General features: G+C 42.5%; 1 long non-coding RNA gene across 1 annotated transcript; it reads right to left on the bottom strand.

The window, feature by feature from the left end:
• Nucleotides 1-7,495: 7,495 nt before the first annotated feature.
• On the bottom strand, nt 7,496-9,168 carry LOC126279141 (uncharacterized). Its single transcript, XR_007550792.1, has 3 exons — nt 8,126-9,168; nt 7,857-7,967; nt 7,496-7,678 (listed from the first exon to the last, which is right to left on the bottom strand). It is a non-coding gene; the product is annotated as an uncharacterized LOC126279141 (long non-coding RNA).
• Between the last annotated feature and the right edge of the window lie 7,246 nt (nt 9,169-16,414).

Raw genomic sequence — 16,414 nt, 5'->3', positions numbered from 1 at the left:
GTGGCAGGATTCCGATAAATTTCAAATTGGTGTCTATTATTCATTATTCTAAAGGTCAGGTCTAAAATGGTTATCCTGTCATCCACACAATTGTGACTTCTGTTTACTATTACTAGAGATGTCAAAAAACGCACAGAGAAAAATGTTTCACTGTTGCACGTGAAATGAATTTTATGTCAAATTAAAGAATATTTCCATAACAGAGAAAAAATATGCAGAAGAAACTGCACTTGATGGAGAAAAATTAAAATGAAATCTGAATTAAGTATACGAAAATTACTCACAATCACCCACTTTCATGCAGAGGGTAAAAAATGTGTTGTCCAGTGTTATTAGTATTTGAGTTCTTTCACTATTTCAACAATTTACTGACCAATTATGAATATCCCTGCCTATCTTGGAACATTTGCTGAGTGGCAGATTGCCGGCCGCGGTGGTCTAGCGGTTCTAGGCGCTCAGTCCGGAGCCGCGCGACTGCTACGGTCGCAGGTTCGAATCCTGCCTCGGGCATGGATGTGTGTGATGTCCTTAGGTTAGTTAGGTTTAAGTAGTTCTAAGTTCTAGGGGACTGATGACCGCAGATGTTAAGTCCCATAGTGCTCAGAGCCATTTAAGATTTGAGTGGCAGATTGATAGCTTGGCTTCTATTACTTTTGACAAAATTCCGTTTTTCAATGAAAAACAGTATTAACAGAACTTATGAATCAGATATTTATCAATGAGACATCGACAATTACAACATTTATAAGAGCTGCGTACGGCCAAGTGTGCTTTTGTGGAGCTGCATGGGCACATTATCTTGTTGTTCTTTACAATTTGTCACACAGCACTCACGCCATTCTTTTGCAGTTTCAGAGAAAATCTGCAATCATGGAAAGACAATTTATAAATGTTATACAATTATAAAAACGGCTGTGACCAAAATACACACCTATGTTGATGTAACTCTTACACATAGCTCTTATGGAGCACACGGTTACAACCTAATTTCTTTAGAAATCAAGAAGTTAGTGATCCAGCTGTAATGACCTCGATGACAACTTTTAACCTTTGTTTCCTTCTCATTTGAAATCAATTACATAGCAGTATTGTCCACTGGATTGAGGATTTCAAGATAGACAAAAATAGGCAGACTATCCTGGACATCAACAGGCATAGAACCTACCCTAAAGTGACGGGACGACCTTAAGATTTTGCATATAATAACATCCGAAATCTCGGACTTGTCACAATTTACCTAGTTGAAGGCGAGGAAGAAGTGTTGTAAGAAGAAAACTACGATATACGTTATGCAATTTCCTTAAAATATGGTTTGAGTACGTGACTCTTCTTGAAATCAGAATAATAGCGAATATGTGACCAGGAGTACGGATTGTTCCAAATGTGGGATAGTAGGCCTTTTTTACGAATCTGGGTTCACTTCTTCATATTTTAAAACATCAACTTCCCCTAACCATTGCGTCTTTTGGGAGGAGTCCAACGATCTTCATGTCACTGGCAACTCATTCTGTTATCTCTATTCCAGTTCACGTGCTACACTGACATTTGCTTCAATTTTTAGCCACAGTAAGATGTTCATGCCCCATTTTCTCTTCAGAAAAAGGCATATGAAACCTATGGTGGATATGCTCTAGTAGGAAAATGCCTATTATCGAAATAAACATAGCAGTTTTCCTATTAATGATGTATGGTTTATCGTAGTTGTTCTTTCAAGCATGAAGTTCCAAACTGTGCAACAGAGCAAACGACACGTAATATGAAACAATCAGAGATCTGAAATCGTGCATGGAATGATGGAGATCATCTAACTGAGCCGTGGTAAAATTTGCTGTTTTGAAGAGCGGCCGGCCGGAGTGGCCGAGCGGTTCTAGGCGCTACAGTCTGAAACCGCGCGACCGCTATGGTAGCAGGTTCGAATCCTGCCTCGAGCATGGATGTTTTTGATGTCCTTAGGTTAATTAGGTTTAAGTAGTTCTAAGTTCTATGGGACTGGTGACCTCAAAAGTTAAGTCCCATAGTGCTCAGAGCCATTAGAATCATTTTTGAAGAGCGCGCCGTAGCGCGCAGTGTAAAGCAGTCGCCTTCCGTTTCTGACGGTGGCGCTGCTGTGGTAATCGCAGCTTTGGTGTCTCCCTCTGGTGGGAAAGGGGAAAAGTTGCCTGTTCACGTGCATGTAAGGGGCTCTAGGAGCTCCGCAGTCAGTCAGTCTGAGTCTGTCAGGTCAGTCAGTCGGAGGCAGTTGGTCAGCCAGGGCAGTCTGTCAGTCTGGGCGATGGGCGAGTCTGGTCAGTTCGTCAGCCAAGTTAGTCTGGGTCTGTTTCTCGTCCGCATTCGTGAGGCGATTAGTGTCTATCTATCGCCCAGAGTGCTAGTGTGTGTTAGGCCTCCTGTCTGCTCGAGTGGGCTCAGGCAGTGGTCATTGGCGGTTGGATCGATCGCTTGGTCGGTCGCGCACTGATACGCAAGATGACTTGTCCGTCTTGAGCGTCGGCGCATGTGAGGTCGCCACGTGAGTCCAGTGGCCGCGCCGTATAGCGAGGCATAGTGGCTTCGCGGCCAACACGAGAGCAACAGGAGTCAACCCACGACATTGGTTTGGCCGGGGCAAGCTGCGACGCCGTGAGACGGGAGATCGGCGCACCTTCCTGCGTCCGTTGAAGCGGCTGGCAGCGGACGGTTCGGGAGAGCGTTTTGGGGGTGCTGCGCCAGGTCCTTGCCAGAAATCGAAGTTATTAAGTGATTAGTAATATGTTGTTTCAGTTACTTGCTAAATTCTACTTGTGTTCTTGGTCAGTCTCTCGTTCACTTTTGTTAGGCAGTTAGTGTCTGTCTGTCGGTCTGCCGCACGTTAATAGCTGCCTCTGTCATGATTGGCGAATTCGGTGTTAACGAATTTATAGAATTAAGGTAAAGGCCGAATTCCTGAAATATGTTTTTATCTGGTCTATCACCTTGCGAAGCGGTATATGTGTAATGTAGAGCGTGTTGTACACTTTATGCAAGTCTGAATTTCATGGGTTTTATTCAAATAGTGATTTTTATGATTGCCACCCATCCACTGTAAGAGCCCTCTTAAAAACAAACTGCACTTTTTGTGTCAAATAATTTTGTGTTTGTGTGTTTTGTACCATTTCCATCCCTCTTACAGGGTGCATAGTTAATGCGTTTGTGTGAGTTGTTAAAATTTTCAGTTTAAAATAATCTGGTGTGTTGCAGATTTGCACCAGTGTAGTTTTTCAGAGGTCGTTGTCAGCGGTCGTGACTGCGGCCGTGTTGAAAGGGAGCGCCGGCCGCGGTGGTCTCGCGGTTCTAGGCGCGCAGTCCGGAACCGTGCGACTGCTACGGTCGCAGGTTCGAATCCTGCCTCGGGCATGGATGTGTGTGATGTCCTTAGGTTAGTTAGGTTTAAGTAGTTCTAAGTTCTAGGGGACTAATGACCACAGCAGTTGAGTCCCATAGTGCTCAGAGCCATTTGAACCATTAATTTGAAAAGGGAGCGGAAGCTTGTCAGCCCGAAGGCTCCTACTATTAAAAAAAAAGTTATTCTGCCTCTGAATAATGAGGGTGTTTTCTAATTTTAATTTTAAATCTGTTTTTTAAAAGTCTTTTAAGAAGAAAATTCACATTTGTTAAAGGTAATTTTATTTTCCATCAGTTACTTCCTGGCAACTACTTCCACGCTCACCTAGGGTGATTAAATGTGTTAATGTTCTTGGTGAATCACTAGTAAATAACTTCTTTAAGAAAAGATTTTGAAAGTAAAATTACGGTTCACTAACCTAATTCCTCTTATAAGTATGAAAAAAAGATATTTAGCAATGAACAGGGAAGTTCACGGCATCTCCATACTTACCGTGTTTAGATGTCTTAAAGACACAATTGCCAACATTACTCTAACAGTTGATACGAAATACACTTCAGAGAATATAGTTATTTGGTATGCTGAGTGATTACGCTCTTCTATAAAGAGCCTAACAGGATATGCTACTATGTGAATCTGAAGAAAAAAATATACTCCTATGAAACGCGATGCATTTTGATTTTTTAAACATAAAAAAGTGTAGCATCAGTATTGATACGAATTATTTTTACCTCTGGGAAGATCAGTCCGGATTCTGGAGAAATGTAGGAACAGGCTTAGCAATACTAACCCTACAGCATTTGTCAATGCTGACTGGGCCACATTCTTTGAAGCTGTCAAGGTAGCATGGATAAAACATAGGGAGCGAAAGGTTATTTACAACTTGTACAGAAACCATGGAACGGTTATAAGAGAACATGGATTTAACAGGGAAGGAATAGTTGGAGGGGAATGAAATAGTATTGTAGCGTATCTCTGATATTTTTCAATCTGTATATTGAACAGTTAGTAAAACAAACCAATGAGAAATTTGGTGTGAATTAAAGTTCAGGGAGAAGTAATAAAAACTTTTATGTTTGGCGATATTATTACAGTTCTATGAGATTCAGGAAAGGATTTAGAAGAGCAGTTGAATGGAATGGGTAGTGCCTTGAAAGCAGGTTATAAGAATGAACATCAACAAAATTAAACAAGGATAATGGAATGTAGTCGAAGTAAGTCAGGTAATCCTGAAAAAATTATTTAGGAAATGAGACACTATTTGAGCGGAAAAATAACTGAAGATGCCGAAGAAGGAAGGGTATAAATGTAGACTGCAAATAGCAGGAAAAGTAATGTTGAAAAAGAGGAATTTGTTACCATTGTGTATACATTTGAATGTCAGGAATTCTTTGTTGAAGGCTTATCTTTCAGGGTATAGCCTTGAACAGGTATGAAACGCAGACTTCCGATTACACAATAAAATAGTGAAATCATTGAAATATGGCGCTGCAGAAGAATCCTGAAGATCAGACTGGTAGACGAAGTAACTAATGAGGAAGTATTGCATCGAACTGAAGAAGAAAGATATTTATGGCACAGATTGACTAGAAGATGGGATCGATTAATATGACACTCTGAGGCATGAAGGTGAGAGACCATGGGGTGAAAACAATAAGCAGAGTAGCGTGGAGAGCTATACAAAACCATTCTTCGAACTGAAAACGATAATAACAGTTCCTGATAACTGCTAACATTTTTTTGGGTAGAGTTGATTGTGAACATTATGAATATCAATTAAAGTAAAAAATCACTTTGACTAGACTCTTCACTACGAGTTACAGAGGGTTACACTTCCATTATAATGTTGATATATGTCAGTTCTTAAGGCAATGATGATTTGTGTGTACAGTTTTTGGAGGAGAACATGTGCAGATGATAGTGTCGCCAAAATTCTTGCTAATTGGCATATGTCCACCTGATAGTGGAAACGAGTAATGAAAAGAATGAAAACTTTGAATGGTTACAGAGATTTGATGTTTCAATTGCCATAGGCATTTTACGAATGATTTAAGAAAAATTACGTGCTGGGTGCGGCGGCGCAGTTCTTTCCGTCCCTTTTCGACGAACCTTCATCTACCAGTGAACATTGTCTCAGCAGATCATTAGTAGGGAAGCCTAGTGAAACCTACTGTACTTCGACGTGAACCAGGCTGCAGTTTTTCCTTAATTAATATACTCTGAAACTAAGGAGAAAAAGTATCACTGCTAAGCCCGTGCTAGTTTTAACGCACTCACTCACTATCCCTTTCACTCACGTTAACAAGTTTATGGTGTTGCATTTCCGAAAACGTAATAGCTACGAAAATATGTATTGTTTCTGGTTCAGAATGCTCGCCAAATATTAATTCTGTCGGTACCTAATGCAGTCACAGTTTTTAGCCACCGACGTGCTCAATACGCCACGCGGAATTTATGTCTTTTCTCGTCACAAAATCCACTTAAAAATTCCAAAATTTCTACACACCCATCGGAATAATTATGCCATCACTTTACAACACTTTTTTATGTATGAAACATTGCTAGATCCGTGAACTTATCATTTCCATCGGAACTACTTCTACACACGCCCGAACTGTTTCATGGCTAGGCTCCGACTCCTCTCTAGAACACTCTAAGTTAGTGGTGGCAAGGAAATCGCGTATCTGTTGAAAATCACAGTGATTGAAAAGTCACTGATATCACAATAACAACTTTACAAAATCTAACTGCGATTTCAGTCACAGATAGCAGTCGCAAGTACCATTTCACATTCAACGCCGTGAGCCATCTGTTGGCCGAATTCCGTACTGGTTTCTGCGATTTCAGTGACAAGTCGCGGCTAGAAGTCGCAAGTAGTAACTAAAAAGCACAGTTAACAGTGCCATCTGTTGGCCAAAGTTCGTACTACGTTCATCTCTGCGACACTCTATCGAGTCTAACTGCGATTTCCGTGACAAGTCGCAACTAAGAGTCGCAAGTAGCTACTAAAAAGCGCAGTTAGCAGTGCCATCTGTTGAGCAAAGCTCATACTATGCTATTCGATACGGAGTCAAACTGCGATTTCCGTGACAAATCGCAACTAAGAGTCGCAAGTAGCAACTAAAAAGGGCAGTTAACATTCTTTTCTTAGTGCCATCTGTTGAACGATGTACGTACTTCATTATGAGAGGCTTGTGCCTCACGAGATCGGTGTGCTGTGTGTGCATATGAAGGACTTATTTCATTAGTGGTAAAAGTCCATTTTTGTTCATTTTGAGATACGGAGTCATAAAGTTAAATGAGCGCTGAAAAATCTGCAGTTGAGATACCAGAAATATTCAAGCATATGGCTTCTTGCTAAAAATGAACCTTTATTAATGTTTGTTTGGATTTTTAATTTCAGAAGCATTATATACAGAAAAGTGGAGGTAATGGACTTGTACCACTATTGAAATAAGCCCTTCACATTATATGACGACATGCACATTCAGCATCAGTTATGGTTGGTCAAACACAGCTGTGACTCTGAATGTATTATAGTAGTAAGAAGCAACATTGCCTTTTTCTCCTGAAAATATCAAGTAACGTAACAAATGTGATTCTGCTTACAATATGACAGTTTTGGTTAATACTCCACATGCCTACAGGACTTTGCAATGTTAACATAGCAGAACTCAGACATCTGTATAAGTGTAGTGAAATGAAAACAGCATTATTGCCTCACTTTTATTCCGACACAGTTCAAGACTCGGGATAAAAGTTTTACACCTGGTCTTCTACATGGCAACTTCACACATACGAACTTTTTGCCGACACTACTACCACCTACATAAGTAAGCTTTTCCTGTGTTACTTTCAAGTACTGCACTTAAGCTATTCCTGATTTAACTGAAGATCTGTACTTCCCACTTTCATATCAACAACCTCAAAATGCATATTGTAGACTTTGAACTATGTTACAGGTCAGTGTCACACCAAGATTGTGGAAAAGGAGGGGGGGGGGGCGGCGTGTCGCTCTCCAACTAGTGTTTACCAGTAAATAAGTGACGGAAAATTACGGGTATAGGACGGCTTAAACATGTGGAAAATGAGATTTTCATTATTCGCTCACTGTATTTAACGTTTATTATTCCTTTCAAGTCACATAACTTCAATAAAACACAGCTTAATCACTCATCTGCACACTTATTTCACAATTATGTCACTTTTAAACTGCAAATCCTCTAAGAGCTGTCTTGAATCTTCACGAGTCTCTCTCAACAGCCTTGATGCGGATAGATACGTACATCAACCAGTAATCAAGAGTCAGAACTGTGTCTGCAAAATAACAAGGATTATTAAACAATTTTTACTGTCACTAATTACGAGCAATATAATTGACAGAGTAGGTTGCTAATATTTGCTGTAATGAAAGCCACTCAATGGGGTATATTTCACATTTGCAAGAACGATCTCACTGAAGTAATTAAGTCCATCGAAACACTTAGAAACTAACCTCTCGTCTGACGAAAACGGTCTAAAGACGCAGTGGCAATTTCTCCAGATCTGTTGACAATGATATTTTGAGTTATCAATTTACTGAGTGACTGAAATGTAGTTCGGGTACCTGTGAACATAACAAAATGTTAGAATTCATTTTCTAAACACGAACTATTACGCTACTGTATGGCTACTTACATATTAATTACACTATTAATATTTTCACAGTTGTTTCTTTAATACATAATTAAAGCCAACAGAAGAACAAACGTAAAACGTACTTACCAATGACAGGTTTGTTGAGATGCAATTTTCTGTGTGGGCAGATGTAACTTTATCATACCGTGGTAAGTCGCAAAAATCGCAGGAGTCACAGAAATCGCAGAAGTAGCAGAAATCACAGAAGTAGCAGAAGTCACAGAAATCATGGAAGTAACAGTAATCGCAGAAATAGCAGTGGCGGAGGAATACACGACCAACTTTCCTTAACTGCGACTCCTAACTGCGACAAATCACAGTTAAGAATAACAGATACTGAAAAGTAGCATTCACAGAAATCACTGATACTGGAAAATCGCAGTTTAGCCCATCACTACTCTAAGTCTTCTCCACTAGCAGAGAAAAGGCGTGCGAAGAATATTGCTTTACCATTGGTCAGTTTACTCAACAGCCAATAGCAAAACAACATTCTCCCGCGTCAGTCCGTGCTTTTCATCAATAACCAATCGTAAAATACTAAACCTAAAGACTGCACTTTTTACCGACGTTATTATCTAATATGCTGAAGTTTTTTTTATGCATAAATTTATTTACTATTGTTATTTATACCTGTATTAACTTTCCCTTTACCATAAACTTACATTACAAATCTATTCTACAAAAATCCCCTTTGTCCACATCCATACTTCTTCGAAATGTTCCCACACTAAATCCCACTACATAACTCGTTAAACAATCATCTTATAGTAAACTTAAACCACACTCATGCTTCATTCATGCTGCTAAAACACATTTATAATATGTTACATACACAAAAAGACATAATAACACTTTATGAAAATACTAGAACAGTTTATGAAAAAAATTCTCTTACTTTAGTGCACTCTAGTGGGCACAATCGAAACTAAATCGGTCTCCTATCCAATATTGTCCTCTATCGGCTGATACATAAACTACGTGCCCATCCAGTCTCGCGTCACCATCTGTCACTATCCAGCTCTGAGACACGTCTCCCACTTAACCACCTCCAAGGCAGGATCGGTATACGGCACTACACCTCATGAGGTTTATGAGTGATTCTAATGTCCACTTTCCTTCCTGGACAATAACAACCGACACCTCACTGCCCCCGCACCCAACTCCCACTCCCCAGCGCGCACACACACACACACACAGACACACACACACACACACACACACACACACACACAAAGCGTGAGGCTCGCGGGGAAAACTACTGTGCTAAGACATTTGTAATTTATCGTTGGTGAAGAAAGCAACCAGCTGCAAATAGTTTTAGAAAGCTTCGTTTGGATAATGGAGAAAAGAAGATCACGAAATCTGTCGTTTTATTACAGCAGATTTCTATTACAATCAGTACATAGTCATCTTCAGTACATATAACAAGTGACATTAGTCAAAGTATCACATTGTAAACAGCTCTGGTTGATGTAAAATAAACAAGAGTCTAATATTCGTTCGTGTTAGACTGCTGTTTGCATCAACCAATATTCTTTATTAAGTCACACTTGGACATATGTCAGCTGTTGTCATATTCACTAAAGATGACTCTGAAATCCAGATCCGCCGTAATAAAACGACGGATTTCATGATCCATTGTTCTTGTTTCCTCCATTCTCTATATTCAACGATCGCTGCATACAACGGGATCATATGGATTCCAAGCTAATAACTTTATTTTGATATCATTACTTCATTATTGGTTTTGTGCTATCGTGCCAGTCTTCAGATGCGTACGTTTTTTAATTACAGTAGTGCTCTCATCAGCCGCTGCTTGCAGGCTACTCCGGCAGTGCATAAGAATATTTCAGTATGTAGTGCTACCTTATATACCATGAACCGTGATTTCTTTTCAAAGAATACTCTTAAGAATTTATTTTGTTTACTAGCGATTCATCAAGAACATTAACACATTTAATCACAATATGTAAGCATGGAAGTAGTTGCCATGGAGTAACTGACGAAATCATAACCAAATTCTTTTTAACAAATGGGAATTTTACTCACTTTAATAGCGTCTAAAAGCATTTTTTAAAAGAAACAAATTTAAAATTATAATCAGAAAGCACCCTCTAAATATCAAAGTTACAATTTATTCAGAGGCAGAAAGAAACAAGTCTTCACTGTATGAGCTTTCGAGCAAAGAACATTGCCGTTCCCTTTTGACGTGACTGTAGTTACGACTGCTCACAACAGACTCTGAAAGACTACACTGGTGCAAATCTACAACACACTATATTACTTTAAACTAAGAGTTCTAACAATTTACAAAAGCACAGGAACTATGCACCCCCCATAGGAGGGATGGAAATGGTACAAAACACTAACAATAAAAATATTAACCTTGCCACCAAAGGTGCAACTTGATTTTAACTGCTAAGAAAAGTCTTACGGTGAAAGGGTGGCAACTTTATATACTAAAATGATCATTTAAATAAAAGCCCACGAAATGCAATCTTATATAAAATTCTACAAGGTTGGCCAAACGATAGTTAAGATGCTCTACAGAACACAGATACCGGCTCATAAGATCATAGGCAATAATATCAAAGTTCCCAAAGATCAAAACGTGTTTCAGGTATTAGGCCATTACACTACAAGCAATAAATTCGATAACACACCAAATCCGACAAACATGACAGAGGCAGCTACTAACGTACAGTAGATTGATAGGGAGATTACCGAACAACCCGAACCACAGGTTGCTCTAACCCGCCCCTACTCCACAAAGGGGAAAACGGACCACCCAATTTATAACCAACCACCTTCCTGCGGGTGGGCAAACGCAGAAGGAATGGTGGGACGACCCCAAAGCAAAACAGCTGGTGACCTCACCAAGAAAACAAGTAGAATTTATCAAGAGTGAATCAAACAGCAATCACTTAACTTCTAATAAACTACGATTTCTCGAGAAGACCTGGCGCAGCACCCCCATATCGCTCTCCCGAACCGTCCGCTGCCAGCTGTTTCAATGGACGCAGAAGGCGCGCCGATCTCCCGTCTCACGACGTCGCAGCTCGCACCGGCCAGACCGATGTCGTGGGTTGACTCCTGTTGCCCCTCGCTATACGCCGCGGCCCACTGGACGTGGCGACCTCACATGCGCCGACGCTGAAGACGGACAAGTCTCAGTCCTCGACTGACCAACCGATCGATCCAACCGCCAATGACCATTGCCTAAGCAAACTCGAGCGGACTGGCGGCCTAACACGCAGACTCAGATGCAGGAACTAAGCCCTGACCAGGCGACCACTCGCTGAGTTCTCTTACTGGCGGAGTGGAAAGACTCTCATTTTGCCTGTTTTAAAGGTTGATCCAAACGACAGACATACTAGCACTTCAAACGACAGACAGACGCTAACTGCCTAACAACTGCGGACGAGAGACAGACTAGCAAGCTGTGGACGAGAGACTGACCATGACTCAGTCACTGGCGAGGATTTTTTATTCCTTTATTGTTATTTTTATACCTGTACAACAACAGGTAGGCTGGCAGCAGCACCTTACGCCACTCTTTTGCCTCAGAGTTAACAATTATAATACATATAGAAGACACATAAGAGGTTGAACAAAGGCGGCTAAAAAACAGTAGTTACAGAACATAAAAAATATGAAGCCGTTCACACTAGACGAAAAGCCACTAAAACTGTCGACACGACGCACAAACACTGATGAGTTCGATGGCACATGTGAACGTTGGAGCGTGACGTCGGACACTAACACAAACACGACGGCACACACACGAGAAACTGATGGCGACGATCTCCGGCGCGCGAATGTCCACGTAGCGTGTACGAGTCCGGGGACCTGCCAAGAGGGGTAGAAGGGGGAGGGGGTGGGAGAGGGGAGAGCAAAGATGCCAATGGCAGAGGAGACGGGAGTAGGAGCAGAGGAATGGGGGTAGGGGAAGCATGGGGGAGAACTCTGGCGGGCTCATAGCGCCCCTTAAATGCACGTCAACAGGCAACCTTTCCCCTGTCCCACCAGAGGGAGACACCAAAGCTGCGACTGCCACAGCGGCGCCACCGCCAGAAACGGAGGGCGACTGCTTCACACTACTCGCTGCGGCTCGCTCTTCAAAACAGCAATTTTTACTACGGCTCATATCACATAAGAATATTTGAGTACTTAGCGCCACTTATCATGTCACGTGGCTATCAAAAAACATTATAATGTCCAGCGTTGTGTAACGTTTAAAATGGAAGAGGTATGTGCACATACTTGTACAAGTGGATGGCCCTTCGTTCTGCTACCCCACCGCCTGCGCCTTTAGGCAGTTAACCTGTATCGGTATGTAGATGCCAAATGAAGACTGTAAACTACAATTCGTTACTCAAGGATTTTTAATTCTATTCTGCAAATCACACTTAAGAGCCTGGCAGACGGTTAATCGAACCACCTCCACAATAATTCTACGTTATTCCACTCTCGAACAACGAGCTCTGATTTCCCATATTTTATCATTTATTTATCTGATGATTCGTTGGGGCCACCTAGAACCACATTAAGTCTTGTGGCACTTAGCACTGACCCTGGTTGTTTTCTGAACGCAATTTCCCTCATTCGTTCTAAGTGGGCCTGCTTTCCCTCTTCTATCTAAAGGATACCTTGTCTTCTTTTCGGTTGCTCGTCTCGGTTATTCCGTTTGTCACTGTCTTCTTTCGGAAAATAACTCTGCCAAAAGCATCTTCTGGTTTGATATGTAGCATCTGGAGTTCTTTTTTGGTGTTTTTAAACCATGGCATCGTAGTTTTTGATTTTGAATCAAAAAAAGAGAAATATATTTTTTGTTAACGTATTTCCATCCATTCGTTTGAGGTGACCACAAAATCGTGCCTCTTTTATGGATTGCATCTGGGCTCCAAAACGCTCCAGAATGGCGAGTGAGAGAATTTTATAGCTTACCCATAGCAGGGATATTCCTCGGTACTTGTTAATGTCTTTCATGCTGCCTTTCTTGTGCAAGGGATGGATCAGGACCGTTTTCCAATCTTCGGGCAGTGTTTCATCATTCCAAATTTTTCTGTTATTATACACTCCTGGAAATTGAAATAAGAACACCGTGGATTCATTGTCCCAGGAAGGGGAAACTTTATTGACACATTCCTGGGGTCAGATACATCACATGATCACACTGACAGAACCACAGGCACATAGACACAGGCAACAGAGCATGCACAATGTCGGCACTAGTACAGTGTATATCCACCTTTCGCAGCAATGCACGCTGCTATTCTCCCATGGAGACGATCGTAGAGATGCTGGATGTAGTCCTGTGGAACGGCTTGCCATGCCATTTCCACCTGGCGCCTCAGTTGGACCAGCGTTCGTGCTGGACGTGCAGACCGCGTGAGACGACGCTTCATCCAGTTCCAAACATGCTCAATGGGGGACAGATCCGGAGATCTTGCTGGCCAGGGTAGTTGACTTACACCTTCTAGAGCACGTTGGGTGGCACGGGATACATGCGGACGTGCATTGTCCTGTTGGAACAGCAAGTTCCCTTGCCGGTCTAGGAATGGTAGAACGATGGGTTCGATGACGGTTTGGATGTACCGTGCACTATTCAGTGTCCCCTCGACGATCACCAGAGGTGTACGGCCAGTGTAGGAGATCGCTCCCCACACCATGATGCCGGGTGTTGGCCCTGTGTGCCTCGGTCGTATGCAGTCCTGATTGTGGCGCTCACCTGCACGGCGCCAAACACGCATACGACAATCATTGGCACCAAGGCAGAAGCGACTCATCGCTGAAGATGACAGGTCTCCATTCGTCCCTCCATTCACGCCTGTCGCGACACCACTGGAGGCGGGCTGCACGATGTTGGGGCGTGAGCGGAAGACGGCCTAACGGTGTGCGGGACCATAGCCCAGCTTCATGGAGACGGTTGCGAATGGTCCTCGCTGATACCCCAGGAGCAACAGTGTCCCTAATTTGCTGGAAAGTGGCGGTGCGGTCCCCTACGGCACTGCGTAGGATCCTACGGTCTTGGCGTGCATCCGTGCGTCGCTGCGGTCCGGTCCCAGGTCGACGGGCACGTGCACCTTCCGCCGACCACTGGCGACAACATCGATGTACTGTGGAGACCTCACGCCCCACGTGTTGAGCAATTCGGCGGTACGTCCACCCGGCCTCCCGCATGCCCACTATACGTCCTCGCTCAAAGTCCGTCAACTGCACATACGGTTCACGTCCACGCTGTCGCGGCATGCTACCAGTGTTGGAGCTCCGTATGCCACGGCAAACTGGCTGACACTGACGGCGGTGGTGCACAAACGCTGCGCAGCTAGCGCCATTCGACGGCCAGCACCGCGGTTCCTGGTGTGTCCGCTGTGCCGTGCGTGTGATCATTTTTGTACAGCCCTCTCGCAGTGTCCGGAGCAAGTACGGTGGGTCTGACACACCGGTGTCAATGTGTTCTTTTTTGCATTTGCAGGAGTGTATTATAATGGCCGTATCTCCCTATGTTGGACGGTGTCAACAAAATATTTTCGCATGCCGGAGGGAAACCAAGAGTTTGAAGTTTGCGCCGCAACGAAAAAGGCCTTTTTATGATGTCCACCTCAAATCCTGCATCATGTCAGTTAAACTCACTGTCCTGATTCTCGATAATACATAACGTGCTGCTCTTCTTTGAACTTTATCGATGTACTCCGTTAATCCTGTTTGTTTAGGATCCCACATCGCCAGCAGTACGCCAAAAGAAGACTGACAAGTGTCGTGTAAGCAGTCTCTTTAGTAGAACAGTTGCATCTTCTAAGCGTTCTGCCAATAAATCGTAGCCTTTGGTTCACCTTCCCCACAACATTTTCTATATGTTCTTTTGAATTTTAGTTCTTAATTATAATTCCTAGGTATTTAGTTGAATTTTGCCTTCAGATTTGACTAATTTATGATGTAACCGAAATTTAATGGATTCCTTTTAACACTCATATGGATGACCTCACACTTTTCACTGTTTAGGGTCAACTGCCGATTTCGCACAATTCATATATCTTTTCTAAATCGTTTTGCAAATCTTTCTGACCTTCTGATGAGTTTACTAGAAGATAAAAGACGGCATCCTAGGCAAACAACCTAAGACGGCTGCTCATATTGTCTCCCAAATAGTTCATATAGATAAGGAACAGCAAAGGGCCTATAACACTACCTTGGGGAACGCCAGAAATCACTTTTGATTTACTCGATGACTTACCGTCAGTTACTACGAACTGTGACCTCTCTGACAGGAAATCACCGATTCGGTCACATAACTGAAACGATATTCCATAAGCACGCAATATCACTTTAAGCCGGTTGTATGATACAGTATCAAAAGCCTTTCGGAAATCTAGAAATACGAAATCAATATGAAATCCCTTGTCAATAGCTCTCTACACTTCGTGTGTTTAAAGAGCCAGTTGTGTTCCACAGCAAAGATACTTTCTAAATCCGTGTTGACTGTGTGTCAATAGACTGTTTTCTTCGAAGTAATTCACGATGTGCGAATACAGTATATGTTTTGTCTTGTTTTAGCCCCTGTGCCTTTCCAGAACAGTAGACAAAGTGTTGAGGTGCTTAATATGTCTGTTATTTACAGTTTAACAAACTGTGTATCGTTGTGAAAAGACGTAAGAGTCAAAACACGACGAAACGCCATCACTAGGACGAGGCGTGCTTTTGAAGTTCCGTTATGAAATTCAACTGCTGCAGCGCCGCAGTCGGCATTTGGCCTACGCCGTATACCGACCGCACTCTGTTGGCAAGCCACAGACGCCATTAAACAGTCATTTGGCGTTTCTACGTTTGTTTGCATTTGAAATGTCTCCTCCGACTGAGAATCCCGCCGACTGTGAAATACGCGCTGGGATTCGTTTCCTTAGTGCTATAAGCGCGAAAGCGGCTGGAATTATCGTTAGACTAGTGAAGTGTGTGGACAAAACGCTATGAGCGATGAGATGGTACGGGAATAAGTGAGAGCTTTTGAAGATGGTCATTCGAATGAACAGTGAACTGTCAACTAGTTTTATGCAGTTGTTACAGAACGTTTAAATTACCGAAAGTTACACTCATGCTCGATGCTGACGCTTGTTGATGGCCCAGCATTGAAATCTGCAGCAATCTGCGCTAGGGTTACACTTCTGTCACGTTGAACGATTCTCTTCAGTCGTAGTTGGTCCCGCTCTTGCAGAATCTTTTTGTGTCCGCAGCGATGTCGGAGATTCGATGTTTTACCGGATTCCTTATATTCACAGTACACACACGAAATGATGGTATAGGAAAATCCCCACTTCATCTCTACCTCGGAGATGCTGCGTCCCATTGCCCGTGCGCCGACTATAACACCATTCACAA

Source organism: Schistocerca gregaria, chromosome 6 (genome assembly GCF_023897955.1).
Source record: "Schistocerca gregaria isolate iqSchGreg1 chromosome 6, iqSchGreg1.2, whole genome shotgun sequence".
Lineage (NCBI taxonomy): Eukaryota > Metazoa > Arthropoda > Insecta > Orthoptera > Acrididae > Schistocerca > Schistocerca gregaria.
The sequence above is the reverse complement of the archived record's forward strand: the minus strand, read 5'-3'. Positions and strand labels throughout refer to the sequence as shown.